The sequence below is a fragment of the Nycticebus coucang genome, chromosome 1, assembly GCF_027406575.1.
Source record: "Nycticebus coucang isolate mNycCou1 chromosome 1, mNycCou1.pri, whole genome shotgun sequence".
NCBI classification, from domain to species: Eukaryota; Metazoa; Chordata; class Mammalia; order Primates; family Lorisidae; genus Nycticebus; species Nycticebus coucang.
In genome coordinates this window covers 421,082-437,969 of record NC_069780.1, presented here as the reverse complement: position 1 = coordinate 437,969, position 16,888 = coordinate 421,082, and the positions used below count along the sequence as shown (strand labels likewise).

Sequence of the window (16,888 nt, the reverse complement as noted above, 5' to 3'; positions counted from 1 at the left end):
GAACTGCATGGGTCCAAATATATATGGATTTTCTTTTCAATAAATATATTAGAAATTTTTTTGGAGATTTGTGATGGTTTGAAAAAACTTACACATGAACCACATAGCCCAGGAATATTGAGAAAAAGTTAGGTATGTCATTAATGCATAAATTGTAAGTAGATACTCATCTGCTTTTATCAATTGCTACCATAAATATGTACTAACATATTACAAAATGTTAAAATTTATTAAAACTTCTACACATTTACATGGCACCATTTTCAGTCATGGTAAATGTGCAGTAATGTTGAGATTTAATATTAAATCACAGCTTCATGAACTGGCATCGTGCACATTGTGCTGTCACAGGATGTCACCTCCCCTTGTTGCTGTTGCCATGAGCTCGAGCTATTGCTGGTCTCTGCTTAAAATCCCAGGTGACACTTGTCACCTCACACAAGCAGTTCACTGCTCAATTGCATATCATAGTAAAAGTGGTCCCAGGGTCCTCACATGTTTGTCATTGTGTTTAGGGCAAGACTGTAAACTTTAACAGCACCGCAGGGCCATGCACATGACCTGGTGATGCTAGAAGTGCTCCCAAGGAGCAGAGAAAAGCCGGGACCTTACAAGAGAAGACTGAATTGTCTGGTGCACACTGCAGTTTGAGGCCTGCATCTGCAGTCGCCTGCCATTCAAGATAAATAAATCGAACATGAGGACAATTATAGCAAGGGGAGAAAGAAAGGAGAGAGAGAGAAGGAAAGGAAAGAAGAGGAGAGAAAGAGAGAGAGAGAGCAAAGGAAGGGAGGGAGGAAGAAAGGAAGGGAGGGAGGGAAGGAGACTGTGAAGCTATTGCTATAGCTGCACCAGCAGGCAGGAAAGACTTGCATATTTTGCAGAATACTTTTTTATTTTATTGAAAATACAGCAGAATTGCCATAAGAAAGGTGTACCTATAGACTCTAATATGATTTGAGAAAAAGCAAAGTCATTATATGACAATTTAAAGCAAAAGGAAAGTTAAGGATATAAAGTTGAAAAATTTAATGCCAGCAAATGGTAGTTTGATAATTTTGGAAATAGGTTTCACTTTAAAAATATCAAGAAAGGAGGAAAAACACCTTCTACCAACTAAAAGTCAGGAGACAAGTTTCCAGATTCCACAAAGAAAATCACTGATAAGGATCAATTGGGGAGGGGCAAGATGGCCAATTGGATGCAGCCTCCAACATAGGCTCCTGTCCAGAGAGAAGGAAATGTCCAGAGGGTATCCAATTGAGCTGAAGACAGGAAGCCCAATGGAGAGAGAAGACAGATAACTATAGGTCACCCTTGTGGAGGCAAGCTGCGATTCCAAGACAACAATCTCCAGGTACAAAACTCAACTGAAAGGAAAAATGCCTGACCCCTCCCCCAAGAAAGCTGCAGGTTCTTTTCTTTTTTTCCTTTTCTTTCCGCTCTTCGTTTGCTCCTGTGGGATTTCTTCAGGCAAGTAGTGAAGTGAGGACCTCTTGTCTCAACCCACGGGTGAGAGCAATAAGAAGTGGGGACTTCTTCCTCCAGAGGGACCCTGCAGTGACTCTGATCATTCTCTTACCAGGCAGAAAAACTGAACTTACATTTTCCCTGCCATTCTGAACTTTCAGTCCACCCCTCCCCCCAACTGGATAAACCAGATTCCTAACCACGGCAGAGACTGAGGGAGGAGGCTCAAGCGCAGTGCCTCCCCTCCCCCCAGCCTGCCTGAATGAGTACCCCGCCCTCTGCTTGGTCGTCTCCCGCTCCCTCCCCGACTCTGCGTGGAGCCCCGCCCATCCGGAGGGGCTCTGAGGCCTCTGAGGTCGGCACCACACCCCACCCCACCTCTGAGGCTGGCACCACACCCCACCCACCCAGCGACCACCAAGGCCTCACTTTGCACCTGGCCCCGCCCACTTGGAGATCACTGACACGGCACCCACCGTGCCCCACCTGCCCTGACTGCCAAGGCTGCACGCTGCACCCCGTGAGTCCACCGAGGCCTTGCACCATGCTCTACCCATCCAGAGACCACTGAAGCTGTGCGCTGAGCCTGCCCCACCTCCGCATCAGGCCCCTGCCCAACCAGAATCGCCAGTGAAGTAGTGACCTTGCTGAAGTCACTGAGCACTAGATACTGCCAGAATCAGTGCAGTGTTCCCACCCTGCTGCCAGATCCATGTGCTGCACCACTCCTAGAGCTGCTCCTACAGCCAGAATTCTGTGGCTGTGGCAGCAGTAGTGGAATTGTGCAGGGGCACTTCCCACAAAGATCCAGCAACAATAGAGTGATCACGCCAGGGTCCAATCTTGGAGAAACACCCCCCAACTCTGTGCACTGCCAGAGGAAACTAGAAGTCACTCTATAGGGATACTGGTGCTGCAGAGCAACAGGACAAAGGTGCGGTGGCTGAGGGAAATAAGCATTTGCAGGCCTGGTACCCCAAGGATTAGACTGAGCCCAAGTGGAACACTTGCCAGTAGAAATTGAACACCTGAGGTAGGCAGGCCTCAGCTCCCACAGCTGGCTGGTAGCTGAGGGCAGTGGCCAGGCCTTAGGGGCATTGACCTTCCTTTGACTCTGACGGGTGCTAAGCCCTGTCACTTCACATTATTGGAGGAAACAGGACTGCAGCCCTGCGGGGTCACCAGTGATTAGGTGTGAAAAAGGAACAAAGTGGAGAAAGAGACTCAGTCCCCTGGTCCTACCGTGCTACCAGGCGGGCCTTTCTGACTCTGTAGAGCACCGGAGAGAGCCAAATCTGAGTAGTCAGTAGACCTCTGCTATCTAGCTGCTGGAGACCTTTCAAACTCTCCCACCTGAGAGTTTGTACTGACAGAGTCAATTGGTTCAGAACCCCTAACTTGGGACAATTACCCAAGGACCCTCTAGGGAGATACCCTGGCTGTGTAATAATAGGAAGGGTTGATTTTTCCCATTCCAGTTGTTGTCTGGGGAGGTGGGGTTTCTTAATTGCTTGTATTTCTTCACAACTAAAACTTCTCCAGAGTCACTGATCCACCAGGATAGGACAAGAACCAGTTGAATACAAGACGGAGTCACCTAACCTCACCACACCAAGCAGGTTTCCCCAGCCTCAAACTGTAATACTGTACAGGTCCTTTGCAAAGCTAAAGGGGAAAAAGCTGCAGTCATCAGTCCCAGATCCTTAACAAAGGGATGGTTAACCACAACCCCAGGAAACTCCAATCCAATCTCACCTTACCAGACCACCTAGCCAACAGTGAAAAACAATCATGAGGTGGAATCAGCTGGAAAAACTCTGGCAACATGAACAATCAGAATAGATTAACTTCCCCAAGAAACAATAAAGCAGATAGAGCACAAGATCCTATTCCCAAACAAATGGCTGAGATGACAGAAATCAAGTTCAGAATTTGGATAGCAAATAGGATCAACAAAATAGAGGAAATTATGAAATTAGAATTTAAAGCAGAAATTCAAAAGATGTCTCAAGAATTTAACGAATTTAAAGACAAAATGACCAAAGATTTTGACACATTAAAGCAAGAATTTGCAGCCCTCCAAGATCTAAAAAATACAGTAGAATCCCTCAGTAACAGAATGGAGCAGGCAGAAGAAAGAATCTCCAATATTGAAGACAAAGCTTTTGAACGCTCCCAAACACTCAAAGAGGAAAAAAAGTGGAGAACAAAAACGTATCATTCTCTCTGAGAGCTCTAGGATAATTCGAAGAGGTCTAATATTCACCTTATAGGAATACCTAAAAGTGATGAGCTTGCTGCAAAGAATACAGATGCTTTGCTTCATGAAATAATTAAAGAGAATTTTCCAGATATGCCCAGAGATTCGGAAATTCAGATAGCAGACAGTTTCAGAACACCAGCATGACTCAACCCAAATAAAAATTCTCATAGACATATTATAATTAATATCCCTAAAGTTAACATGAAGGAGAAAATTCAGAAAGCTGTAAGAAGTAAGGGGAAGAGCATTAGAATGACTGCAGATCTCTCCACTGAAACCTTTCAAGCTAGAAGAGGGTGGTCATTGACCTTTAATCTCCTTAAACAAAATAACTTTCAACCCAGGATCTTGTATCCAGCTAAACTGAGTTTCATCTATGATGGAGAAATTAAATACTTTAATGACATTCACATGTTGAAGAAATTTGCCATAACTAAACCAGCTCTTCAGGAAATTCTCAGACCTATCCTCCATAATGAACAACACAATCCTCCACCACCAAAGTTAAATCGCTCAGAAACTTTTGATCAAATTCTAACTTCCATAGTGGCAAAAGGATTAAAAATGTCCACTAGACTATCGAAAAACTTGATACCCAAAACTCTGTTGGGTTTATCATTGCTCTCAGTTAATGTGAATGGCTTAAATTGCCCTCTAAAGAGATACAGGTTGGCTGACTGGATACAAAAACTCAGGCCAGACATCTGTTGCATTCAAGAATCACACCTTATGTTAAAATATAAATATAGACTCAGGGTGAAGGGATGGTCATCTATAATTCAGGCAAATGGAAATCAGAAAAAAGCAGGTGTTACAATTTTATTCACAGATACAATAGACTTTAAACCAATCAAAGTAAGAAAAGACAATGATGGTCACTTCTTATTTGTTAAGAGCAACACTCAACATGATGAGATTTCAATTATCAACATCTATGCACCCAATCAGAATGCACCTCAATTTATAAGAGAAACTCTAACTGACATGAGCAATTTGATTTCCCCCAGCACCATAATTGTTGGAGACTTTAACACTCCTCTGGCGGTGTTGGATAGATCCTCCAAAAAGAAGCTCAGCAAAGAAATTTTAAAATTAAACTTAACCATTCAACATTTGCATCTAATAGACATCTATAGAACATTTCATCCTAACAAAACCGAATACACATTCTTCTCATCAGCCCATGGATCATCCTCCAAAATTGAGCACATCTTAGGTCACAAGTCTAACCTCAGCAAATTTAAAAGAATAGAAATCATTCCTTGTATTTTCTCAGACCACCACAGAATAAAAGTTGAACTCAGTAACAACAGAAATCTCCAATGCATACAAAAACATGGAAACTAAATAACCTCATGCTAAATGATAGCTGGGGCATAGGCGAGATTAAGAAGGAAATTGCCAAATTTTTGGAACAAAACAATAATGAAGAAACGAACTATCAGAACCTCTGGGATACAGCAAAGGCAGACTTAAGAGGAAAATTTATAGCACTGCAAGCCTTCCTCAAGAGAACAGAAAGAAAGGAAGTCAATAACTTAATGAGTCATCTCAAGCAACTGGAAAAGGAAGAACTTTCCAACCCTAAACCCAGTAGAAGAAAAGAAATAACTAAAATTAGAGCAGAACTTAATGAAATTGAAAACAAAAGAATTATACAACAGATCAACCAATCAGAGAGTTGGTTTTTTGAAAAGGTCAATAAAATAGATAAACCATTAGCTAACCTAACCAGAAGTAGAATAAAATCCCTAATTTCATCAATCAGAAATGATGAAGGCCAAATAACAACGAACTCCTCAGAAATCCAGCAAATCCTTAATGAATACTACATAGAACTCTATTCTCAGAAGTATGAAAATCTGAAGGAAATAGATCAATACTTGGAAACATGTCACCCTCCCAGACTTAGCCAGAAAGAAGTGGAAATGTTGAACAAGCCTATAACAAGCTCTGAAATAGCATCAACTATAAAAAATCTCCTCCAAAAGAAAAGCCCGGGGCCAGATGGCTTCACATCAAAATTCTACCACACCTTTAAAGAGGAACTAATACCTATACTACTTAATCTTTTCCAAAACATAGAAAAGGAAGGAATACTTCCCAACTCATTCTATGAAGCAAATATCACCCTGATACCCAAACCAGGAAAAGACAAGAAAAGAAAATTATAGACCAATATTTCTAATGAATATTGATGCAAAAATATTCAATAAGATCCTAGCAAACAGAATCCAACAACACATCAAACAAATTATACACCACGATCAGGTGGGTTTCATCCCAGGGTCCCAAAGATGGTTCAATATATGTAAATCCATAAATATAATACATCACATAAACAAATTAAAGACCATATGATTCTCTCAATTGATGCAGAAAAAGCTTTTGACAATATCCAGCATCCTTTCTTGATCAGAACACTGAAGAAAATAGGTATAGAAGGAACATTTCTTAAACTGATAGAGGTCATCTACAGCAAACCCACAGCCAATATCATAGTGAATGGAGTAAAATTGAAAACATTTCCACTCAGATCAGGAACCAGGTAAGAATGCCCACTGTCTCCACTACTTTTTAAAATTGTAATGAAAGTCTTAGCCACCACAATCAGGCAAGAGAAGGCAATCAAGGGGATCCAAATAGGACCAGAGGAGATCAAATTGTCACTCTTCGCAGACGATATGATTACATATCTGGAAAACCCCAGGAAATCAACTATAAAACTCCTGGAAGTGATCAAGGAATATAGTAATGTCTCAGGATACAAAATTAACACTCATAAATCTGTAACCTTTATACACACCAATAATAGTCAAGGGGAAAAAACAATCAAAGATTCTATTCCCTTTACAATAGTGCCAAAGAAGATGAGATATCTGGGAGTGTATCTAACTAAGGATGTGAAAGATCTCTATAAAGAGAACTATGAAACTCTGAGAAAAGAAATAGCTGAAGATGTTAACAAATGGAAAAATATACCATGCTCATGGCTGGGAAGAATCAACATTGTTAAAATGTCTATACTACCTAAAGCAATTTACAGATTTAACATGATCCTTATTAAAGCACCTCTCTCATATTTTAAAGGCCTGGAAAAAATAGTACTTTGTTTTATATGGAAACAGAAAAAACCTCAAATAGCCAAGACATTACTCAGAAATAAAAACAAATCGGGAAGAATCACGCTACCAGACTTCAGACTCTATTATAAATCAATATTGATCAAAACAGCATGGTACTGGCACAACAACAGAGAGGTAGATGTATGAAACAGAATTGAAGACCAAGAGGTGAACCCAGACACTTCTCATCATTTGATTTTCGATAAGCCTATTAAAAATATAAATTGGGAGAAAGATTCCCTATTCAATAAATGGTGCAAGATGAATTGGCTGGCAACTTGTAGAAGACTGAAACTGGACCCACACCTTTCTCCTCTAACAAAAATTGACTCTCACTGGTCAAAGGACTTAAACTTAAGACATGAAACTAAGTATTCTTAGAGAGTGCCGGGGAAACACTTGAGAAAATTGGCCTGGGAGAACACTTCATGAGGAAGACACCCTGGGCAATTGAAGCAACATCAAAAATACATTACTGGGATCTGATCAAATTAAAAAGCTTCTGCACTGCCAAGAACACACTAAGTAAAGCAAATAGACAGCCCTTAGAATGGGAGAGGATTTTTGCAAGTAATGCTACCCACAAAGGTCTAATAACCAGAATCCACAGAGAACTCAAACTTATTACTAAGCAAAAAACAAATGATCCTATTTCACTGTGGGCAAGAGACATGAACAGAATCTTCTCTGAAGAAGACAGGTGCATGGCCTACAGACACATGAAAAAATGCTCATCATCTTTAATCACCAGAGAAATGCAAACCAAAACTACTCTGAGATACCATCTAACTCCAGTAAGAGTAGCCCACATCACAAAATCCCAAAACAACAGATGTTGTCATGGATGTGGAGAAAAGGGAGCACTTCTGCACTGCTGGTGGGAATGCAAACTAGTATGTTCCTTTCGGAAGGAAGTTTGGAGACTACTCAGAGATCTAAATGTAGACCTGCCATTCGATCCTGCAATTCCCCTACTAGGTGTATATCCAAAGGACAAAAAAATCATTTGGAAATAAAGATATTTGCACCAGATTGTTCATTGCAGCTCAATTCATAACTGCCAAGTCATGGAAGAAGCCCAAGTGCCCATTGACCCATGAATGGATTAATAAATTGTGGAATATTATGCAGCAGTAAAAAAAATGGAGACTTTACCTCCTTTATGTTTACATGGATGGAACTGGAAAATATTCTTCTTAGCAAAGTATCTCAGGAATAGAAAAAAAAAGTATCCAATGTACTCAGCACTACTTTGAAACCAATTTATAATAACTCACACTTGCATATGAAAAATGAAACACAACTTTAGGCTATGATGAAGGAGGGCAGGGGAGGGGGATGGATGAGAAGGGAGTGGGAGGGATAGTAGGGGATAGTAGCAACTATGGAGCACATTGCAAGTACAAGTTGGTTCTATAATGTGTAGAACACAAATGTCCTAATGCTATAAATGGGTAAATGAGATGAAAGCTATGCTGATTAGTATGATTTAAGCACTCCAATCTGTACAAATAATCAACACACTGAAATGGGCATAAATGTATTTATGATCTATGTACAAAAGACTTAATTAAAAAAAGTAAAATTAAGAAAAAAAAGAAAATCAGTGATAAGAAAGGACATCTGCCTGAACAGGTTTTCAATGCAGATGAAAAAGTTATGGAAAAAAAAATCCACAAAGGACTTAGTAAAGAAGAAAAGTGAATAGCAATAGTTAAGGCAGAAAGGGACAGACAACTGAAGCATTTTTACAAATGACATCAAGCTTATGATAAGGACCACCCTTGTCTGTAGAGCTGCCGACCTCCACACATTAAGGGAAACGATGAACACGAGGCCAGTCTTGTGACTCAGTGCCAGGCGCGCCTCACTTTCCTGAGTCCTGGGCCCTCCTTGCCTGCCTGGTCAGCACGATTGACTCTCTGCTCCCAAGCTTCTGTTGTTCCAACATGCCCCACTGGTCCTTACTGTGTGAATTCTGGATTAGATCCTGCATCATCTAGAGCAGTGTTTCTCAGCCTTGTTCATCTGACGGCACACTTGGCCTATAGTAAAACTTCCACGGTACACTTAAATTAATTATATTGATCAAAAAAAGATTTAAAAAAAGAATACGCTTACTGTGCTTTGAACTTCTTTTGAAATGACTTAATAAATTATCTTTAAAATTTTTTATAGCACACCTAAGATTATCTCACAGCACACTGGAAATCACTGGCAATAAATCAGTGCCAATAAATGGAAAATGAAATTTAGGTGGGATCAACTAATGACTACTTTTATGTTCTTGGGAAAATCGCTATAGCCTCAGTAGCCTCAATTTTAAAATGGGCATAATAAATTTACCATATGAATCTTACATGGATGTTGGTTAGATCAAGTATGTTAAAGCTCTTTATAACTATAAAATGCTACAAAAAGGAAAGCTATTAATTATTGTCATAATTGTTTTGGAGCGACCTATGCTTTACCCTTCACCTCACCCTTGTCCTCCCAGACCTGTTTGGAACAAGGTGAGGCACCCTTGAGCAGCCGCCACTCCCTGCCTTTTCACAGCCCAAAAACTCTAAAACCACAATGTGCAAGTGTCTCAAACACAGGCAGAAAGAACTCCTGGCAATCTGGATCCCTTATCAGATATATGCAAATGCCATTTATATTTAGCTGAAGCAATGTCATCATTCCTCTGGCAGGTGTTTGCCATTCATATGCAAAGTCAAACAATAGGAAAATAGGAAGAATTATCTGGACAGAGACCCCTTGGACACAGTCTTGGCAGAACCCTCAAGATGAGTGTAACTTCCATCTGGCTGTCACACCGCTGGTCACCCCAAGTCATCTGCTGCTCACACTTTCTTTTTATTATTATTATTATTATTATTATTATTAAATCATACCTGTGTACATTAATGCAATCATGGGGCATCATACACTGGTTTTATATACCATTTGACATATTTTCATCACACTGGTTAACATAGCCTTCCTGGCATTTTCTTAGTTATTGTGTTAAGACATTTATATTCTACATTTAGTAAGTTTCACATGTACCCTTGTAAGACGCACCATATCACACCTGCTCACACTTGCAAACCACCCAGTCCATCAGGATCAGGCAGTCGCAGCCACCTGTTCAATCAAGTCTGATATTAGGAAGCACGGAGCTAGCACTTCCTGCCTCTTCTCTTTCTCATAGAGCCTCTTCAGGGATTGTCTCCATGAAGGAGCTTAGGCTCCAGTGAGCGAGGTGAGGGCACCGAGTCCTGTCGGCAAACAGACTGCTGCTTCCACCCCACACGCACCTCTCCTCAGAGCTCTGCTGAGGCTGCTGTGACCAAACTCCTAAGAAAAAGGTAACATGGGAGGAATTTTTGATGAGAAGAGGTGAAATATTAAGTAAAAATGCATTTCTTGTCCCAGAAACCCCATTGACCCATAAAATAGTGTCCTCAAACATCTCTCTTTAATATTTGGCACATGGTGGTGTCGGACACACACACATGGAGAATGCAATCCAGGCAGTCTGATGTACAGCCTTCGCTCATGGTTAATAATGTTTTACTGTATGCTTGAAAGCTACTAAGAGCAGACAGTCAATGTTCTCACCACATACCTACTGATAGATACGTTAATTACCTTGGTGTGGTAATCGTTTCACAGTGTATACATATATTAAACACCCTGTTAAACATCTTAACTGTATGTAATTTTAAATTACACTTTAATGAAGCTGAGGAGGGAAAGAGGCAAACCAGTAAATAGGCAACTCTCTGCCTCATCCTGGTTAATGAGGCAACAGAACCCTAGAATGTTCTTACTGTGTAACACATTTTTTGCATACAGACAGATTAGGGGGACCTCAAAAAGATGCTATCTGGGCAATTAAGAGAATTGAGAGTTTTTCCTCCTGTCTATACAATTATCTTAATTCTTGACCCCCTTTCACAGTGATCCAAGCCAACTTTGGGAAGGTGGGACTAGAGCTCAGCATTCTCCACCCTGTACCCCTTCCCTTACATACATGGTCTCTGCCAAAAACAGAGCAATGTCAGCTCAATTAATTAGCCAGGATTTATTGCCCACTTTGAACAAGCTGAACCTTACTGCAGTGACAAGAGGAAAGGCAGAGGCTCTGAGTACAGGAGACGGAAGAGAAGCAGCAGAGCTGCTTCTGTGTCAGTGGGACCTGTTGATGCCCATTCTGATCATTTCTACTTTCTCAGCACAATGAAATTGAGGTCTTGTGCTGAGGGTGAGGACAAAGGGGGATTTGAGAAGAGAAGCCACCAAATAATTTAAGTATTTCTCTTATTAGGAGAAAGAGAAAATAAATTAGTATGAAGGGCAGGAAGCCCTGACAGGCAACTTGGAACTAATGGCCGTGACTGTGAAGTGGTTTGGTGTTTAATCTGTGTCAACACAGAGTGGGCAGGAGGCTGTCTGTAACCAGGGCTTTGGTTTTGTACCACAATTGTGACAAAGTGAGGGAGGATCACAGGTCTGAGGTGCATGCCAGAGAATGAGCAGGGAGGGCTGAGGGTAGTGCCTGCTGAGGACAGCAGTGATGCCAGAGTGACAGGAGACAGTGGGAAGGGAGGGTCAGTAGACCACAGGTCCCAGTTGGGATGAAAGGGCACCAAGGTCATAAGCTGGTAAGATGGGTGGCACTAGTTACAGAAGTGAGTAATTAAATGTAGATTATAGAGAAATTGTGTCTATTGGCAATGGCTAAGGGAGTGGCCAGCAGCCAAGGGTTGTGGGGGAGCAGGGCAAACTCATTGGTGCAATTAAACAGAAAATGGAACACGACCTGGGTGATAAAATGGGCAACTTCAAAGCAGCCCTGACTAAGTGAGCAGCTGTGGAAGGGACTGGCTCATAAAGGAGGAGTGGCACATTTAATGACTCCCAAAATGAAACCCTGCAGCTGGGGAGCAGGTGCAGAGGGGATCTTAAGTATCAGAAGACACATGAGCAAAACAGGTGGTGAAGTAGGGAGGAAAAGAGCACCCTGGGGGAGCCACTTCCACTGAGAGCACAAAAGTGGGTTCTGCTCAGCAAGCAAAAGAACTTTCTTTTAAAAGTATAAATTATATCATGTCCTTCACTTGTTGACAGTTGTCCAGTGGTTCCCTAGAGCCCTGACACCTCGCACCAGGACATTGGGATGTGATCCCATCCACCTCTCCCTTCCTGACACTCACTGCAGTCTAGCCCACCATCCCTGTCTCCACCAGCCCCATGCTTACTCGGCCCAGCTCTCAGGACTCCCTGCCACCTGCTTTCTCTCTCCCCTGGTCTCCTTGAAGCTGTTCCACCCACGTTACCCCGCCAGCCCAGCCCAAGAGTGATTCCTCAGGGACAACTCCCTCCTTCCCTCCTGCCCAGTTAAGCAACCCACGACCTTCATCCCCTCTCCATGCCCTGCTCAGCCTCTGGTTACTCATTAAAAGATTTTACTTTCATAAGACAAAACTACTGAGTTGTTCAGTTCCATCTCCCTCTACCAGCCTGTGAACTTCATGACAGCAGGGATCTTTTTCCTAGTTAAAAATAAAAAAATCAGTTTTTAGCACACAATGGGATCTCTACAAATATTTCTTGATTGAATGAATGAACGTTTAGTTAAAAGAGTTCATAGTCTATGTAATGAGAAATATTGGAGGGTTTTGAACTAGGAAATCATATTATCAGAAATGCATTTTTGAAGACAATTCTGGCAACAGCGTTGCAGGACCTATTGGAAGGAACTGACCTGGAGGTAAAGAGGTCTCCTCCTGGGTACTATGCCAAGATGAAACGCACCTAGACCTGGGGCCGTGGTGATGTGGAAGTGCAAAAGGGACAAGCAGAAAAGCCCGAGGCAGGGTGTTTAGGTGACATCTAGAGAGACAGATGTCATATCACGTCAAGATTCAGAGAATGGGTAATTTGGACAATTGTGAATAATTTTATTGCTGCCTATATTTCTTGTAAAACATCTAATTAAAAGTAAAGAAAGAAGAAGAAAACACACTAAGGAAGAGAATGACGTATTAGGAACAAGTCAGAAAGAATCAGACAGGAGGAAGAAGGGAGGAACAATAACAGAAAAAAGAAGGAGACATGTTGAGAAGCTGTAACATCTGTGCATTGTTGATGGGAATGTACAGTGATGCAGCCACTTTGGAAAACATTAGTTGTTCATCTATAGGTCAAGTACAGAGTTCTCCTATGCCCATAAATTTAACTTTCAGATATATATGCAAAAGAAATGAAAATATACCTACACAAAAACTTGAAAATGTATGCATTTAGCATTATTGTTCATAATAGCCAAAAAGTAGAAGCAACCCGAATGTCCACTAGCTGACAAATGCATAAATAAAATGTGGCATGTCCATAAATTGGAATATTATTTAACAATAAAAATAAATGAAGTCTTGATGCATGCTACAACATGGATGAATTTTGAAAATACAATATTAAGTGAAAAAAGCCGGCATAAAAGACATACTGGCCAGACACGGTGGTCCTATCATTCTGAAGGCTGAGGCAGGAGGATCTCTTGAGCTCAGGAGTCCAAGATGAGAACGCATATTGTGTGAATCTATTAATGTGAAATGTCCAGAATGCCCTGGGGTTAGAGAGTAATGGGGCGTGACTCTTAATGATCATCAGATTTCTATACCAGGCAATGAAATGTTAAAAAAGCAGGTTGTGGTGATGGTTACACAACTTTGAATGTCCTGAAAACCATTGATTTGTACACTTTAAATTGGTGAAGTATATAGTATGGGAATTGCATCTGTAAAAAGCTATTAAGGAAATAAAAGAAGGAAAGGGAGAAGAGGGAAGAAAAAAACGAAAACAGGAAGGAAGAGACCAAAAGGCTCACTGTGTTTCTTTTTTTTTTTTTTTTTGTAGAGACAGAGTCTCACTTTATGGCCCTCGGTAGAGTGCTGTGGCCTCACACAGCTCACAGCAACCTCCAGCTCCCGGGCTTAAGCGATTCTCCTGCCTCAGCCTCCCGAGTAGCTGGGACTACAGGCGCCCGCCACAAAGCCCGGCTATTTTTTGGTTGCAGTTTGGTCGGGGCCGGGTTTGAACCCGCCACCCTCGGTATATGGGGCCGGCGTCCTACTCACTGAGCCACAGGCGCCGCCCAAGCTCACTGTGTTTCATTCAGCATGAAGGCTCCTATAGCTGCTGTTCACCAAAGCTGTCAAAATCAAGAGCTACTGGCCGGGCATAGTGGTTCACACCTGTAATCCCAGAATTCTGGGAGGCTGGGGCAGGTGGGTCACTTGAGCTCAGGAGTTCAAGATCAGACTGAGCGAGAGTGAGACCCCATCTCTACTAAAAATAGAAAAACTTACCTGGGCTTCATGGTTGGCACCTATAGTTCCAGCTATTAGGGAAGCTGAGGCAAGAGGATCACTTGAGCCCAGGAGTTTGAGGTTGCTGCGAGCTATGATGCCACCTCACTCTAGCCAGGGTGACAGAGGGACACTGTCTCAGAAAAAAAATAATAAAATTAAGAGCTATCATTATTTTTTCTTCTTGGCACTTAACTTCTCCTGCAGTTTCAAACAGTTATTTCAAAAGTTCTTTTTGATGAAAGACCTTAGTTGATTTTCTTTTCAAACTTTAAAAAAAGAATATTCCCCAGCACTTAAATACAGTGACAGTGGGACTTGTTCATCAGAAAAGATTTGCAAAGAATGCATTCGTGGCCATTTCAGCTTTCAAAACAAGCCCTGCTTTCTTGTGGAAGTCAAAATGTGTTATTCGTAACAGTAGGAAGAGAGATGATGCAGGGCAAACTATGCTTAATTAAAGAGATTAGTAAGAAAACAGGAAAATGTGCCCAAAATAATTTTTCAAAACCTAAAGTAATATTGTCAAAAATAGGTTGGCAGAACTGCTCAAGCCAGTCACACTGTCCCTAGGAGCCCAAGTCAGGGCCCTATGCCTTCCTTTTGGTTCATATCACATTTTAATTATCTCAATATGCTGAGATTTCCTCCAGGAACAGTTTCTCCTAGAATTTCACCATATAAACTTACATAGATGAGTACAGCATTGAAGGACAGCACTCTCTGACCTGGGTTATTCCCTTGTGAACTTATCTAATATAGTCTCAGTTATTTAAATCATATTTTAATTATGACATCAGCCAACTGTCCAGCTGGGAGACATTTTGTCATTCTGATTTATACATCATTGTAGTAGACCGTATAGCTTTAAGGAAAAGCGTAGTGAGATGCGTTCAATAGTGGCAAATGAATTATTCTTAGATTTTTAAATAGCTTGTATTCTATTCTTCAATTAAAAAAATATTTCCCGGAAAAGCGTTGTGAAAGCTACAAAAAGCTCCGAACATTCGGTACACCTTGGTGATAAGGGCATGGAGAAGGGTTTTGGTAGTAGACCAGAGCGTTAGTAATTAGCAGTCTCTATACCTGTGGTGCTAAGAGCCACGCGGTCACCTTTATAAGAAGTTGCAGGAGCAGGCAGTCAGGGAGTGTGCATGCTATTCTTTCAGGACCCACTCACTCTGACTCTGTCGCTTCTCCTGCCTGGGGAACACCTGCGCATCTCTATCAAGACTGCTAAGATTTGTTCTCTTACTAAGACTGCTTCTCTTCCTCAAATATTGTCTCTCTCTGCCTCCCTCCTGCCCCCATCCCCCCAGCTAAAGCAAATAGCCCTAAGGCATCTAAGGGTAATTGTTCACCAGCAAGATAATAGCATAGTGGTTCACATCAGGACCCTAGATAAGCCGGGCAGAGACCTGGCCAGTCCTGGTCTGATCAGTGGCACCCCAGATGGGACACAACACAGAATGAGTGACAGACACACAGCATCTTTGTGCTTGTCAGAACACAAAGTGTAAGAGAAGGCACAAGCTCATCTGATCTCACACAACCCTTGGTACTTCTGCTCAGGTCGCCTACATCATGAACATCTCTTCTCTGGGGGCGGAAGAATCTCCACCATCTTTACTAAATCTGTTATCATTACGAATAATGACCCTGCCACCCTGGCGTTTGCAGGACAGCTTTCTTCCAGGGTTATTCTTTCTTCCCCAGAAGTGAAGCCCTAACGGGTGATCCACCCTTCCTACTCCGTGTTTTCCTATGCCCATTCTTCCCTAGTAATCCCTTCCCCATGGATGCCTCAAAGGAGTAGGGCGCTGGCCTCATATGCCACAGGTGGCGGGTTCAAACCCAGCCCCAGCCAAAAACTGAAAAAAAAAAAAAAAAAAAAAATGTACTGACACATAACCCACTTCTGAACATGTGTCTTTCCCTGCAGCTCTGGCACCTGGGCCCCCAAGCCTGGCCAGGTTCTTTATGGGCCACTCTGTGTAGTCAGGCAAGCCCTCCCAACCCCCACCCCTGCTCCCCAGCCTAAGAGCAGGTTGCCTCTGCCTCTCAGATTCCCAAGTCCTGAAGTCCCACTTTATTTCTTTCCTGAACAGCAGACCTACCATCCTCCTGCTCACCTCACTTCATCTATGTACAAACTCCTCGGTATAGGTTCTTTCTGTATGCCTTGGGTAATAATGGTCATAAAATAGCCTGCTCTAGGCACTCCCAGACCTGACACCTCTAGCCTCTGCCACGTTCCCCAGGGTGGGCGCTATGGTTTGGACGTTTGACCCCCAGCGTAGACAGTGGCGCCTAATGGGGGTGTTGAGTCATCGGGGTGAGTTTGTTGTTGCTGTTAGGTCCCAGAAAAGTAACACCCCTCTGGTGGCAGCTGCCCTCTGCCCCCCAACCCCCCACCAACCAATGAGCACCTGAGGCCCAGCAGGTGCAGCCGCTAGGCTCACAGCCTGCAGAGCCAGGAGCCGTGAGCCTGTTTTTCCCCCACTGCAGGCATCCCTTTATAGCAGCACAGAACGGACTGAGAGGATGGGTATTGTCAGGCCCACCTTTCTATGGAGGAAGTGGAGGAACAAAGAGGCGAGATGATCCCTAAGGCCACAACGTGGGTAGGGGGAGGATGAGGCCCCGGCTCAGCCGTGGAGCCCACACTCCAG

General features: G+C 42.4%; 1 protein-coding gene across 2 annotated transcripts in view; it reads left to right on the top strand.

Moving 5' to 3' along the window:
* The window catches only part of LOC128582409 (transmembrane protease serine 11G-like), a 56,966-nt gene that overhangs the window by 17,131 nt on the left and 22,947 nt on the right, over positions 1-16,888 (top strand). The window contains exon 2 of one of the 2 annotated variants that reach the window (XM_053587247.1): positions 10,055-10,211. The exons of the other annotated variant lie outside the window; for it this stretch is intronic. The gene's annotated coding sequence lies outside the window, so the exon portion shown is untranslated. The remainder of the gene's footprint in view (positions 1-10,054; positions 10,212-16,888) is intronic. 2 annotated transcript variants of the gene reach the window in all.